Below are 15,262 nucleotides of genomic sequence, written 5' to 3' on the forward strand. Positions count from 1 at the left end.
AGTCATTAGCATGCACCAAAACGTTAGCAGTGGCTTTAAAAAAAAAAAAAAAAAAAAAAACGGCAGCCAAGATAAAATCAGTGTGTATTCTCCCATGGCCACAAACCTCCCCATGTTCCTTTATTAAGATAAGAGCCTGGTGTGTATTCCCCCATGGCCACAATTTTTCAGAACCTCCCCATGTTCCTTTATTAAGATAAGAGCCTGTCTTTGTATCCTCTTTGTCATGCTGACGTCCTAAAACTGTTGCTGTGAGCGCAGCTTCCCTCCTTTGAAAATTGTTCCTCTGACTGAACATTTTTTCGCGTGGACTTTTTTTTTTTTTAATGGTTTCATGGCCTTGCTTGTCTGCGTCAAACATGTTTTGGCTCGGAGAGGTCAGAATACCTGCTGTGTCAAATGACTACTTGCAGACACTCACTGCGTGATTCCTGCACATATGCCGGTTTTCAACGTCATTAACGTGCAAGATCGAGAATGCATCAACGTTGGGAATGTTCTGTCTTACCAGAACTGCTCAATTTCAAACAGGAACGAATATAAGATCGTCACGAAGCATCCGGGCAAGCATGTGACAGCCCGTGCAAGAAAGCACTTCAAGTCAATAAACCCTCGCAGATTAATGGAGACCTCATCTGTAATCTCCGGGCATTAGTTTAATGATAGAAATGGCGAGGCGGGCTTCGATTGAGGTGAGCCACCGCTTTGCCCACTGGACCTCTCGCTAATGGATACTCTTTTCCCCCTTACCTATAATTTGCTCTCTGTGTGTCACCGTCTGCCCTTCTGGTTGCTCAACTTTTTCTGCACTGAAAAAAAAAAGGGTGGATGAAGGGTTATCTGCCCATCTGGCAATCAAAGCTTTCGAAAAAGTACCTGCAGCAAAAGCCTCGTGCGGGAATCGTGCTGGAAGGAAATGTCAAAAAAAAAAAAAAAACATCCAGCCAAAGAAGCTGCTTGCCCGCTCGACAACACGTGAGCACCTTTAGGTCCAGCAAGGCACTTGAACAACACTCGGCAGCGACCGTATGGAACGCGGACAGACCCAAAGCGGGGTTGGAACCCGCCATGCCATCGTTGCGCCTTGATTGGTGGCTGTCCAAGCGGGTTGGCTGCTGCAGTCGCCCTCAAATATGTCCAACTAAGCCCAGTTGGAAGCCAAGCAGCTGTTGTTGTGGGGGGGGGGCGTGAAAGGCGGACGACATCAAGTCAATTGCAGGCTGACTGAATGGTGCCTTGAGTGAGGAATTGATTCCTCTGCAATTGACCCTCCACTTTCATTGGCCCATACGGCCTGAGAACAAAAAAATACAAAGGGGCTGGACGCAGCTTGCGTGTAAGGGGAGTTTGACACTCGACACTTCTTCAGGCCTGTTTTGTCAAAAGCATTCATTGCTGTGCCCCCCCCCCCCCAAAAAAAACAAAAACAAAATAAGCTTTATGCTTCACCCCACACACCAGCGCTGCGTCGAATGATTTGATTGTGCCATCTGGCGGTGCGGTATCTTTGTAAAAAAGTTAGTGCCTTGTTGTTGCACAAGGGAACGTGGGTTCCACTCCATTCTCAGTCCAGATTTTTCTCCCAACACTGGAATAAATATTCTCTGGAGGCACTCGAATGACTCGGGGAGGGGGAAATGTCATGATTAAAAACACACAGCCCGTTCCATATTAGCAACGCGGTGAAGTCTCGCCGTGGCATTTGATGAAAGAAACCAATTTTCATCCGCGGTGATCCCGTCTTCCTGACCGTGATTGGGGTTTGGTTTTCGCTCGGGAGTTCTTTGCAATGAAAGAATTCTGGCAATCTAATTTGTATGATTGAATGCTGCCTTCATATTTGTCACCATGTAAAGTGTTCGGAAGTGGTAAAACCATCTTAAAAATATAATTGCCTTTCGTAAGGACAACAACGTAACTACTTTTATTCCTACCACCAATTAGATTGAAAATAAAAAGATGTAAAAGTGCCTGTGTGTGTGTGTGGGGGGGGGGGCATGTACCAAATATTGGGAGTACAAACCTTTTGAAAAGAAGCTTTGAATCTCGCTGGGACCACCAGTACTGAAAACACCGGGGGAGCGAGTTTGAAGAAATCGCAGCCTCTCGACAGTTTTTCAGCGGACTGATTTTTTGGCGTTGGAAAATGGGGTCGCATTTGCAAACGTTCTAAGTAATGGCTCCCCGAAGGCGCCCGCCCGACGTTCTCTGCTTGGTACCTTGTTGCTGTCTGTAAACGCCAGCAACAAGGGAGCGATGCCTCAAGCCGATTGGCTAAACTTCTCCTCCGGAACACTCGCCGCTGCTGCTGCTGTGTGGCGTCTGAAAGGCGGACAATCATCTGATAAAGAGACCAAGCCTTTGCGCATTGCAAAACTTGCGCGCGACAGAAATCGCCGAGATGAAATGAGCGCCATTAAACTCGGAGGAGCGCTTCACACTGTATGATTTTTTTTTTCTTCTTCCCTCAAATAACCCACATTGTGTCGTCTGTGTCTGAATGCATACGCTCAAATAAATTGGCCAACCATTTTCCGTTTGTTTGTGCAATCTTGAAGTGTGCAAATGAGAGGTTTGTGGGTGTCTGGCTGCCAAACAGCAGCGCGACCGCGCGCGCGTGCACGTGTGCTACCGTGTTCCTCCCTGCGCCGAAAGACAAAGAATTCAATGCGGGGTCGGAAGCCATTGATCCTATTTTCGGAGCCCCCTTTTTGCTCTTGTGTGACACGCTCGCAGTCCATAAAATAACATGGCTGACATTTAGCTGTTCTCTTGTCTTTGCTTCCGTGCGCTAATTGACGGTGTTAACGGGCGGTTTAAAGTCGTATGTACAGTATGACATTTGGAGGAAAACAGTCTCGAAAAAAAAAAAAAAATCCATCACAGGAGCAATTTCAGCAGATGCTCCCGTTGAACTCTGCATGTTGAGACCTCAGATAATGGCAAGGGTGCTTTATTGCTCGCGTTATTTTCAAGGATAGTAAATCCGCAGATGGCCCGAGTGTGTTCTGGTTTTTGTCTGACTGGTGTGAGGGGCGCACTCAAATTATTAGCGCCGATGTTCCACTGCGCACTGTTTACTCACGTCGCGCGCTACGGTTAAAAAAAGCGACGCACCGCTATGACATGAACTCGAACAATCAAATACCGGTAAGGGTGTTTTCTGCCGAGCTGATGCGTCACCATAGCAACTGATTTGACACTCCACTGCCACACTCGGCTGCCAATAGCAGAGTCTTCTTGTCCTTGTTACCTTTTACCGGTGACTTGGAAAAAAAAACAAATAACGGGCATCACATCAGCTAGACTGGTCATCAGCTGTATATGGTGGGTGTTGTCCTGTGGACTTTTTTCCAGCCCGCTGTCAGTAACGTGTCTTGTTTGCATTGGAGTAATTTATACCTGAGAGCTGGTGTTTGGCCGACAGTTGCTTTAAAAGGAGCTTTTCAGACACGCGCCAAAAATTGCTTGAGGTTACTGTTGTAGATTTCAACTGAGGGGCTCCGGGATGTGCCGGTAAATACAAAGAGAAGGCGGCCAACTGTTTGCTTATCTAGTCATTAGAATGCGGATGCAAAGTCATTTTTTTTTTTTTTTTTTACACCATAGTGAACGACTTGGGAGATGTTATACGAGCACTCAGAACAACCTGTTAGTCCTCCCTTTGTATCTGCTAATAGCGTGAGCCGAAGGTCGTTTACTGTCTGTCTACGGTTGCATTGCGCATCACAATCATGAGTCCGAGCACAAAGCTTTTCGATCATCGGCTTGCGGTGAGCTTCTTTACTTGAGAAACGTTGTTTTGGCCTCGAGAGGTCCTGACAGCAATACGCACACGCTTACAAATTTAAAAGAAAAATAGATGCTGTTCAGGTTCTAGGGGGGGAAAAAAAAGACCTACAATAGGCTTCATGAAACACGCCGATGAATAAATAACATTGCTGCTGTCAAAAACAAGTCTTCCCCTTTGTCTTTGTAATTTTTTTCTTTTTCTTTAACTAAAATCCCTCTTGACTTTCTTCACTGAATGTCTTTGTAATTTTTTTCTCGTCTTTAACTAAAATCCCTCTTGACTTTCTTCACTGAGAGCAGTCATATAAAAAAAACACAATATTCTTTCTTCGGTCCTTTCAACAAACGTAGGCGGGTCTCAGTTCCGCAGACAATATGGCACTGATTCAATAGTATTCCACAGTTGAGATCGTCTGATTTAAATCTCTCTCAAGGGGTGCAGCATTTTTTTTTTATTATTATTACTTTTATTCTGTGTCAAATATAAAAGTCATTGAATCAGAACACTGCACTTATGGCTCACGGCGTGTTTGGTGGTCCGTCAATAAAAGAAGAGTTGCGCTCGACCTGTAGGTGACTGAAATCAGTTAGCTGGCTAACTCGGTTAGCGAAACAAAACAGCATCACAAAATTTGCTACATCAGGTAACGTGTTTTTTTTTTTTTTTTTTTTTTTTGAGATTAGACTAAATTTTTGAATTATGGTTTTTAGGCTGCCACAAGACAACATTAAAAAAAAAATGTCTGCAATAAGGCCAGGAATGGGCATCTCCGAATCTGTTGCATCGTTTTCGGTAATGCTTGCTGGCACATGTTTCTCCGTATTGCAGCAGTGTATTTTTTTTCTGCCTTTTAAACTCCTCGAATCTTATTATGTCAAGCAAGATCCGAACTGCGTTATTTATTTATTTATTTTTTTGAATGATCAGGTCTGTCAATAATTGTGGTTGTAAAGATTGACTTTTACAACGAGGTACAAGTTGGAGCAATCATAAAGGGGCGAAATAATTGGTTGAAGTGTTTTTTTTTTCTTTTCAGGACACACGATCATTTTTGGAAAACACATGCAAGAAAAAAAAAAGAAAGATGTCTGCGTCACAATGTTCGGATTCCTCGAGCATTTCTGTTCATGTACTTTGTTTTTCAACCTTTGGGGTGCTTCATCTCCAGTTTGACAAAGGACTCGGGAGTACCGATCCAGACAAAAGAGTTGAGAAACGCGCACAATATTTCAGTCTAACTCTGACAGACTTGAATCTTTCACACCTCCGCCAACTTTAAAAAGTCATGATCGGAATACTGAGTACGCCGATCGGTATTCTCCGGTGCGGGCACGGGGGATCTTTCGCGAGGATCAATTCCCAAAGACTGACACTTTTGGCTGCTTAAATTGTTTTGCTGATGCCGCGATACGCTAAAGTGAGACGGATAGTTTTGTCCCAGCTCATTGCGTTATGTCGATAGACAATCAGCCATAAACCAGATTCTCCCCTCAAGGTAATTGGGCCAATGCAATTAGTGCAAGGAGACTCTTAAGTGTTCCCAAATGACGCCGCATCGCAGACGTCGCGGATAGCCGCTTACGCAGAGAAGAACTCTGCTTTGGCCCGGCACCTCCCGGCAAAGAGACACTCGGGCGACACTTGAGGTGCTTGACGTGACTCGCGGCGTCATTAAAATCACGAGAAGTGGAGCCGAAAAGACTATCGTTGAAGCCCGTTCCGTTCGATAATTGCACTGTTGGAATTTTGCATGCATTCGATCTCTGGTAAGCAGCGCCGAAGCTTCCAAGTGCGTGATCTCGAATTCAACTTTTGTAAGTTAACCATTCCGGGCATGCTTGCTCATCCCCTTGACCTCATCTTCCAGCTTCTGGCTTACTCGCTCCCTTGGGTTTCTTTCCAAATCGCTCATCTCTTTTAGCTCCAGCTGTGATGCAATACTTTCTGAGAGTGATGCGCCTCGCCGCATCATCCTTTTCGCCTTTCATATCTGTCAATCAAAGTCCTCGTCGACTCGGGCTCAAATCAACAATTCGGTCACATCGATGCTCCCGCTCTCAGTCTCCCGTCCATCATTCGTTGCGCCGTTCTCCCTCTTTTTTCCCCCCCACGCCTCAGGAAGGGCCACGGATGGCAAATTCAAGTCAAGCCGAGACAGCGACCCATCAACTACGGTCGCTGATTGTCAGCTCTGAATGAAACAGACGTTTGGCCCGGCCGGGAGGGAGACGGATCTGTGATCATTGCCTTAATTCTGGAACCGCAGTCGAAAAAGTTCCAGTTTTTACACGAGCCATTTCCACAACAAAGAAAATGGCTGCCATCTATTCTCCATCGCAAACTTTTGAGACCAAATTGTCTTGGCTGAGTATCCTTGAGTAACATATTCAACCACCTTGTTGCTAAGGATACTAAGTTCTTCACTCCTTCCATTGCAACATACGTCCCAATCGTGAGTCATCGTGTAAAAGAGGTGCCCCAAAAAAAAAAGAAGGTCCATTGTTGGGGAAGCGCCGTTCAGTCAAGCCCATTTATGAGTCACGCCGTCTCTATGATGTAAATAAATAAATAAATAAAATAAGGCCGTCTCCCTTCGAAACAAACCCGTGATTTGGAATTGGTCCACTCTCAATAAAATAGTTTTCATTTGCCTTGAGAGTTAAAGCTGTCTGCTCCTGATAGAAGTCCCAAACTGACTCGTTATCACCTGACACTTCATAAGTGAATCCCAATTGGACACTCTCCAGAGCCGGGCCCCCCGAAATCAGATTGTGAGTGGCTGTGACACAACCGAGTCCCTTCACCAGTGTGAGTGCGCGCGTGTTAGGGTGTGTGCGTGTCTGTCGTCTCGCTGCCGGACATTTAGTCTTTTAAAGGAGATTGCGTCGCAGTGATTCCTGCCTGTCCGTATTAGACTCACACGGGGGTGTCAGCGAACCTCTTCTGCTCTCAATTGAGAGTCCATCAAAGCGGTGCTGTGCCGCCCGCGCTCGCGGTTAATTGAGGGAATGTCGGGAAAATGGCGGCCGACTGAGCGATGGCTCTCGAAATCTAATAAAGGGAGATCTATTGAGGCATGCGTTGGGACTCTTTTACATTACCGCACCAGGTGTTTGAAAGCACGGACTCGGCACCGCACGACAAAGGCCGCAGCCGAGATTCAGATTGCAGAATTGTGCTCACCCCCCAGGAAGCAAAACAGATCATTTAATTGCCTCTTCCCCCACCCGACCGTTGGTTTGAGTGGGGCGAATCTCTCGACATCACTCCACAAGCTGCCGCCATCAACAATGCTGCCTTTGTGAAAACGTCTTATTTTGGACCCCGAATCCATTCCATTATTGATTGGCGCCAAGAATAAAATGACACGAGTACAAATTGCCAATGTGAGAGAATCCATTCGCATGGGAACGCGCGCCGTAGCAATTCTCCACCGACCATTAACCAAAGAAGCACGTCAAGGTCTCCTTCACAAGTGTCACAATAACAGCATGGAAGCCCCTTCGGAAATAAACATCTTACTTCTAACGCGTACGTTGGTAGTCTCAGCAGCCGAGTTTTCGTGGAAACTCGGCTCTTTCTATGAGCAGCGGAGTGAAGAACAACACCTGGAATCTAAATTTAGTTCAAACGGCCCTGATTTCTCTCCCATTCTGTCACCCCCTGCGCAGTCCTTGACTCTTGTACATTGTTTTGGGTGTCAAAGAACAGCGAGGGAGGAGTCGCCTTGTTGGGGCGAAGAGAGCGGGCTCGCACGCGCTCTTGTGTGGCTGCTGGGAAGCTGCCAGCAGATCGCCGTAGGAGGTAAATATATCAAGATAACAAGGCAGGAGGATGACACGTCTGGTGAAGATTTTGCACTATGCACAAAGCAGCACTCTGATTTATATGAAATCTAAGTGCTCAGTTTGTCAAGTATTCAGTTTTAGCATGAGTGACTGTAATCGCAAATACGTACCGTTAGCTTTTTTTTTTTTGGGGGGGGGGGTCATTCATTTTGCTTGGATTTGTGTCCTCTGGTTGCTTGTTTAATTCCGGCGAGGCTGCGGCGAAATTTCAGATACTGACATCTGAAGGTAAAATCAAAAAGTGCTTTCACTTAAATTTAGCTTAAAAAAAAAAAAAAAAAGAAGACCATGAATTGTAATGTCGTGACAGAGAGAGATAGATAATTCTTTTGCGAAATACCATTTTATTAATCATATCAATTTATTTTATTGTTTTCTAAAAATCTGCTGTCCAAAATGGAAGCATATCTGTCAGAGCTTTGAGCTAAACTACCAAAAAAAAATGCATAATTTTTTTTTTTTTTAAATCATCATCTTAATTGTGTGTTACATCGTAAATTCAGTTTCTGCTGACATCAAGTTCTGCCTAAGCAAAATCTACGATAATGGCCTCTGAGCTCTTGTTTGTTGCCACGCGCGTTCTGTTGCTTTGTTTATAGCTAACATGAATCTGCCGTGATGCTGATGAATGGCGTTGCTCCCCGGGGGGTAGCGGCTCACCAAGATGAAAGCCCCCTCCGAGCTGTCTGCGCTCGTTGGTCTGCTTTGTTTTATATCTGCATTGTGGCGAGGCGAATCGCCCGCTTCTGTCTGTCCAACGAGCATCGATCTGTGTCAGGCCTCCATCTTGTCATCTGGCTGCAACTTTTCCGCAAAAGCAAAAGTTTTGGGTGGTCTCTTGTGCGCCGGTGGGGACGAAACGAATGCGCCAAACACTTTGAATGTACTGCTTTGGTGTTTTAATATGTAGGCAATTTTCAGCGGCATTTTATTTATTTTTCTTTTTTAGGTGTGGCACAATTCAAGACAGTCAAAGTGCATTACTGAGACGTCGAAATACATTAAAGATAAGACATTAAAGTTGCATTCAAATGACACGATGAAGACAACAGCGAAAACAAGCAAATAGTTTAAAGTTTAAAAGAGAGGGTACATATTTAATGGAACGGAGCTACAGTAAACAATGTTTTACGCTTGGGTACAAATGAAAAGTTTTGGCTGAGCTCGGCCTGTCGAGCTAAAACTTAATTCACCTCGTTTGCTCTGTAGTCTGTGATGTATTGAGGGCCGGATGGTGGAATATTGTTTTGAGGGCCATTTTGTGCCATGTTTAGAAGTAAGATTATTCTCAAATCTTTGCCTTTCAAACCAAAAGTCATGTCAGGTGTTCATCGGGGTGGGAAGGGGGCGGCGTTCAACAGCAATGCAATGAGCAACAGTCAATGTAAACTCAGATACTGACATCTGAAGGTAAAATCAAAAAGTGCTTTCACTTAAATTTAGCTTAAAAAAAAAAAAAAAAGAAGACCATGAATTGTAATGTCGTGACAGAGAGAGATAGATAATTCTTTTGCGAAATACCATTTTATTAATCATATCAATTTATTTTATTGTTTTCTAAAAATCTGCTGTCCAAAATGGAAGCATATCTGTCAGAGCTTTGAGCTAAACTACCAAAAAAATGCATCATTTTTTTTTTTTTTAAATCATCATCTTAATTGTGTGTTACATCGTAAATTCAGTTTCTGCTGACATCAAGTTCTGCCTAAGCAAAATCTACGATAATGGCCTCTGAGCTCTTGTTTGTTGCCACGCGCGTTCTGTTGCTTTGTTTATAGCTAACATGAATCTGCCGTGATGCTGATGAATGGCGTTGCTCCCCGGGGGGTAGCGGCTCACCAAGATGAAAGCCCCCTCCGAGCTGTCTGCGCTCGTTGGTCTGCTTTGTTTTATATCTGCATTGTGGCGAGGCGAATCGCCCGCTTCTGTCTGTCCAACGAGCATCGATCTGTGTCAGGCCTCCATCTTGTCATCTGGCTGCAACTTTTCCGCAAAAGCAAAAGTTTTGGGTGGTCTCTTGTGCGCCGGTGGGGACGAAACGAATGCGCCAAACACTTTGAATGTACTGCTTTGGTGTTTTAATATGTAGGCAATTTTCAGCGGCATTTTATTTATTTTTCTTTTTTAGGTGTGGCACAATTCAAGACAGTCAAAGTGCATTACTGAGACGTCGAAATACATTAAAGATAAGACATTAAAGTTGCATTCAAATGACACGATGAAGACAACAGCGAAAACAAGCAAATAGTTTAAAGTTTAAAAGAGAGGGTACATATTTAATGGAACGGAGCTACAGTAAACAATGTTTTACGCTTGGGTACAAATGAAAAGTTTTGGCTGAGCTCGGCCTGTCGAGCTAAAACTTAATTCACCTCGTTTGCTCTGTAGTCTGTGATGTATTGAGGGCCGGATGGTGGAATATTGTTTTGAGGGCCATTTTGTGCCATGTTTAGAAGTAAGATTATTCTCAAATCTTTGCCTTTCAAACCAAAAGTCATGTCAGGTGTTCATCGGGGTGGGAAGGGGGCGGCGTTCAACAGCAATGCAATGAGCAACAGTCAATGTAAACTGGTCAACCAAATTATCAATGTCATTGACTGAACTTACTAACTGGAGAGGAAATGGAATTTGTTCCTTACTGCTAGTTTAAAAAGGGGCACGAGTATGGATCCCTGAGGAACCTCACTGGGATATCAGTTGGACATTAAGCAGTTTTCCTAGTTACTTTTTAACCACCGGTTACTTCTTAACAGGCAGCAATGACGAATATCGCCCCATATATGGCGAAACAAAAGTATGCTTTGCTCCATCAGCTGTTAGTCTTTTGCCAGTCACATCCTGCTCTCCGCCACAATCTCTCCCATTCAACTTTGAATTGCTTTGATTTTGTTTACTGGCGTCGGTTGCTCAATGACGTGAAGTATGTGAAACAGTGCTAATGCGTTCTGCTTTGTGAAATAAATGAAAGTGTAAGAAACACGGCGCTAATTTTGGAACGTGAATAGAAACGGTTGCTTCAACTTCAAAGACATGTTTGGGAGCCATCCCCACTCAGCATTTTTAATGAACTGGGTCAAGGACCACCTCTTCACTCTTATGTGTGGCTTTGAAAATGATGATTTGGTCCAAACAACAATAGCGGTCTTTTCCCTTACGGTATTTCATCTGAAGGTCACTTCTTTCTTATGTGAAAATAATTTTTTAGTTTTGTTTTGGTTATCAGGGAGAGTTGATCAAAATTACCCAAGGCAGCTTCAAGTGATATTTCAACACAATTCAATGGGATTCATTTTTACACATCACTGATTTTATTGCGGTTTCTCTTGCCTCACTTCTGTGCAGTTAGCATGACTTCGGTTCCCAGTAAAGAAATATTGTGTTACACTTTTTATACACTTTTTTTTTAACTCATTGTGAACAGACTGCATTTCTGATTGCACAGTTCAAAGGTGATTTTCGAATTGAATTGAATCTTTGTTGCGGCAGTGGTCCACTGTAAAATCAGGTCAGTGTTCAAATAATTCGATCGATTTCATTAGTGAAAGGGGAGGGGGGTTGCCGAGCCATAGAAGTGAGCCATTGAGAGCGGCCAGAGAAGGAAGACAGCTTGAGATGTGAAGGAGATGGCAAACATCCGATAAGAGCAGAGCAGCGAAAGCTCCCCGCACTCCTACAGACTTTCGTTTTTGAGAATGACAGTCCAGCAAAATATATTTCCGCAGGTAAAAAGAGCAATACTCACACCATTTCAAATCTCAAGGACGTTAAGGGCTCCCCGATATGAATGAAGATGGGGAAAAAAAAAGAACTTAATAGGCAGCTTGTCAATCATCCAGAAAAAGTTGTAAATATTACGAGCAATAACAACGAGCTGAATTTATAAGAATAAATCTCGAGATGAGGGTTGCCACAGATGTCATAACTTTTTGTGAGCGGTATATATCATATTGTCTTTCTTTTTCTTTTCGGCGCGGCCTCGTTGTTTTTGAGCCAAGGCTGCACTGTGATGGAGCCCCGCCCCTTTCGTGATTCGATCGACTTTGTATTCTGAATACCAGCCACAAAAACTCAATTACATTTGATGACTGACAGTCGGGAGTCCTCCGAGCGCAGCATTCGTATCCCGCCGTCTCAGTGAAGGTTTGATTGAAAAAGTCTTTTTGGTGAGATATGGATGTGACCCCCCCTGAATCCAATGCACTTATCCCGGAATTCCCTCCGTAAGTCATGTAAATGAATTGCAAAGGATGTCAACCTTGCGTCTTGCGCCCATTCGATTTTTTTTTTGGGATTAATTTTTACCGATTAAAGTTAATACCTCTCTTTCTCTCTCAGACACACGCACTGTTAACAGGACTCCGTATTTTCACCTGTATGCGGTTTTAAAGCAAGTCACACTCCCAAAAAAGCCGCGGAGTAACCACGCGATAAAATATAGATGCGGTTGCCTCGTAAAAAGCGAAAGAATGTGACGTGAATGAATTCTCTCTCTTTTTGATACAAGGACCGGAAGGGGAGGTGTGTGTGAAACATTCATTCAAATGTTTCTCGCGTACACTCCCGGGCCCCCTGGCGACGATGAATACTGCATGTAATTGTAAAGAGGAAAAACAAAAGGGATGGGCTGCGCCAAGCGTTAAGTGGTGCTTTGGTTTGCTTTTTACACTTTAGGCCGCGACATAGGCGTTGCGATGTTGCTGTGAGAGAATTACGGCGATGAGAATATGGCTCAATGAAAAATGCAAGACAGTCCTTCCCATCTTGGCTCATTAAAACAAACAATGGGCGGTGAGTCATCGCTTTATTTATTTTTTTTCTCTTCAAAGAAAACTGTTTAGTGCAAATTAATTTGTCAGTTTATCAATCTTGCAGGACTTTAGTGACTGTAATTAACACGTCTCGTGATTTCCACGCGGGCCAAACTATTGACTGGGGCTCATTTTAACGCAATTAAATTGCTTGACTCTTTTCATATTTTTCCATGCACCTCCTTGATTTGCTGTCCGCAATTTTCTTTAAAATGTTTTGTTGCCTGACGACAGATGTTTATGGATAGTCAATGGCTTTTTAAGTGTTTCCTGGCAAAACAACAGTAATAATGTCAGTGATTGGCAATTATGTGGCTCTTGGTTAAAAATAAATAAATTCAATAAATCAAATAAGTGCGGATGCACACGAATACGAAGTCGAGCACACGCTGATCACCGTCATTATGTATTTCGTAGCGTCACTCACATTTTAAGACATTCAAACTCCGTAAGGCTACATCTCGCCGTAGGAATCATTTTCTTCCCCGAGTCCTGATTTTAGACCGAAGTTTGGAATATTTCTGATGGACACATGAAAGTGGATTAGTCAGTAATAGGAAAAAAAAAAGCAATCAAATTAATGCTTTTTTTCAGTCATCATTTCAGAACTAAAAAAGGCGATAGCGAGCAGCGAGGCAGATTAAGGTCAATTGCACCTTTTTCCTAACACGCCATCTCCTTTCTGTGAGGTGTGGGGGTGGGGGGGGCGTCTTTACTTTTACCCACCTCGTACTCATGATTCAGCAGGCGGGATGATCATCTTCACACAGCTCCACCTCTAAGGCAACATGCCCTTGATCAGTCCGGAACTGCGTGGCGGACAGCGGCTCTTGGAGGGGCTTTCTTTGCTCCGTTATCGAATACAAATGAGACACCTTTCCCAAAAGTAATTGCCCTCCAGTCCCGCTTAGACGTCTGCACCCCGTGAGAAGTGCTCGTACATGCAAATTATCAGCCTCGTGCAGCTATGAAGACACCTCACCCATTAGCAGAGGGACACTGGAAGTGGGCTTTGTGCTTTCATCGGCATACGCTGATGAAATGTTAATATCCGATGTACACTTTTTTTTTTTTTGTTTCTTAGCTTCTCTGGTTAATCGGTACACTCCATGTATGAAAGCGTCGTTGCGGCCAACTGGCTCGAGATGCTGAAGTTTTGTCCAATGCTACTTGAGATGTTGTTTGAGCGGCCATTTGATTGGTTTGAATTCCATTTGTATTTGACGTTTGAGCGCACGTTTGCTGAAAATGTTGGCCAAACCCAATATTGACCGGCTTTTGTGGCGTTCAACTCGGTCGGTTCCACCGCATCTTACAATGGCCGTAATAACGCTGCAGTTGCTCGATGCGCACTTGACATTGCGGATAGTTATCGAGCCTCCTTTGATGTATTGCTCCGCCAAGACAAATTAGCGTCCGACTTGATATTTTGACACGAGACGATGCTGAATGGCGCAACTTCCTATTCATGAGAATTTTGCTGCTCCTTTGCATGTTCGGTCCCCCGGGCACGTGTGTAAACCGTATTCCCTGCAGCGGTGTCAGACAGCCCACTATTTGCATCAGCTTGTCACACAACCGGTCCCCAGAGAGTATGCCAGGGAATGTAATTAAAGGCGTGTTTTCAACATTGATTTCTTTTCCCCCCCAGGTACGGAAATTCCAATCAAATTTGGGGGTTGGGACAGCAAGTATTTGATGCGCTAATGTGCGGCAACTCTCCGGAGGAAACGATATTGCGCTGCTTGTATTGTACTCAAGCAAGGACGAATGGGAATGGAGATGCTAAAATTCACTCGTGGAATCAATATTGGAGTTTTATATTCCTTTGGAAGGTTGAATTACTGATTGTGAAATGACCAAATTTGACTTTTCACATCCCCCAAAGCGTCTGAAATATATAAACTGTCTTGACATTTTTCGCTTCTATTTTTATTTTATTTTTTTTGCTGTTTGTTGCAAAATGCACGAGAAGAAAAATGATCGTACTTTTATTCAGATTCGCCGCGGTGACTGATGTGATCATTGCAACTCCAGAGCCCTTGACGTCCCCCGCGACAACAAATTGAGCCCACCGCACGGGTTTGGATGGTGACAGAATTGGGACAGCACCGTCACCACCAGCAACCACGCTACAACAGGGATGGGAATTGATTAATAAATAAAGCGGGGTGACGGAACAAGAAAGAATCCCAGGTTTGATTTTAGCTCCGGCCTTCTTGTACGGAGCTTGCATGTTCTCCCCGTGCCTGCGTGGGTTTTCTCCGGGTACTCAGGTTTCCTCCCGCATTCCCAAAAACACGCATGGCAGGTTCGTGGAAGACTCTAAATTGTCCCTCGATGTGATTGTGAATGCAAATGTTTGTCTGTGTGCCCTGCGATTGGCTGGCAACCAGTTCAGGGTGTCCCCCGCCCGACTGCCCAAAGCCAGCTGGTATAGGCTCCGGCACGCCCCCGCTACCCTTCTGAGGACAAGCGGATCAGAACATGGATGGCCGGATGAATGTACGTTGGCGTTTGTGCACGCTTTGTTTTGATTCGTCTGCCAACACGATTTGGGGACTTTCACACTGCGGAAACAATGCGAGTAAGCTGACGATTGTCTTCACTCACGACTCTTCTTTTTTTGGGAGCCATTGATTCTCACTCCTCTTTGTACTTCCTGGAGGAAGGATTTCGACTGCCCGAGGAAGGAAAAAGGGGGAGGGAATTGAATGGCTGCGGAAATGGATGAAAAGGAAGATGATAGAACGGGAGGAATTCGAAGCGGAAACGTGACATCACTCTTGATGTCACTTTTCCCATCTTGAAGT

Source organism: Hippocampus comes, unplaced genomic scaffold (assembly GCF_001891065.2).
Source record: "Hippocampus comes isolate QL1 unplaced genomic scaffold, H_comes_QL1_v1.1 scaffold259, whole genome shotgun sequence".
Classification (NCBI taxonomy): Eukaryota; Metazoa; Chordata; class Actinopteri; order Syngnathiformes; family Syngnathidae; genus Hippocampus; species Hippocampus comes.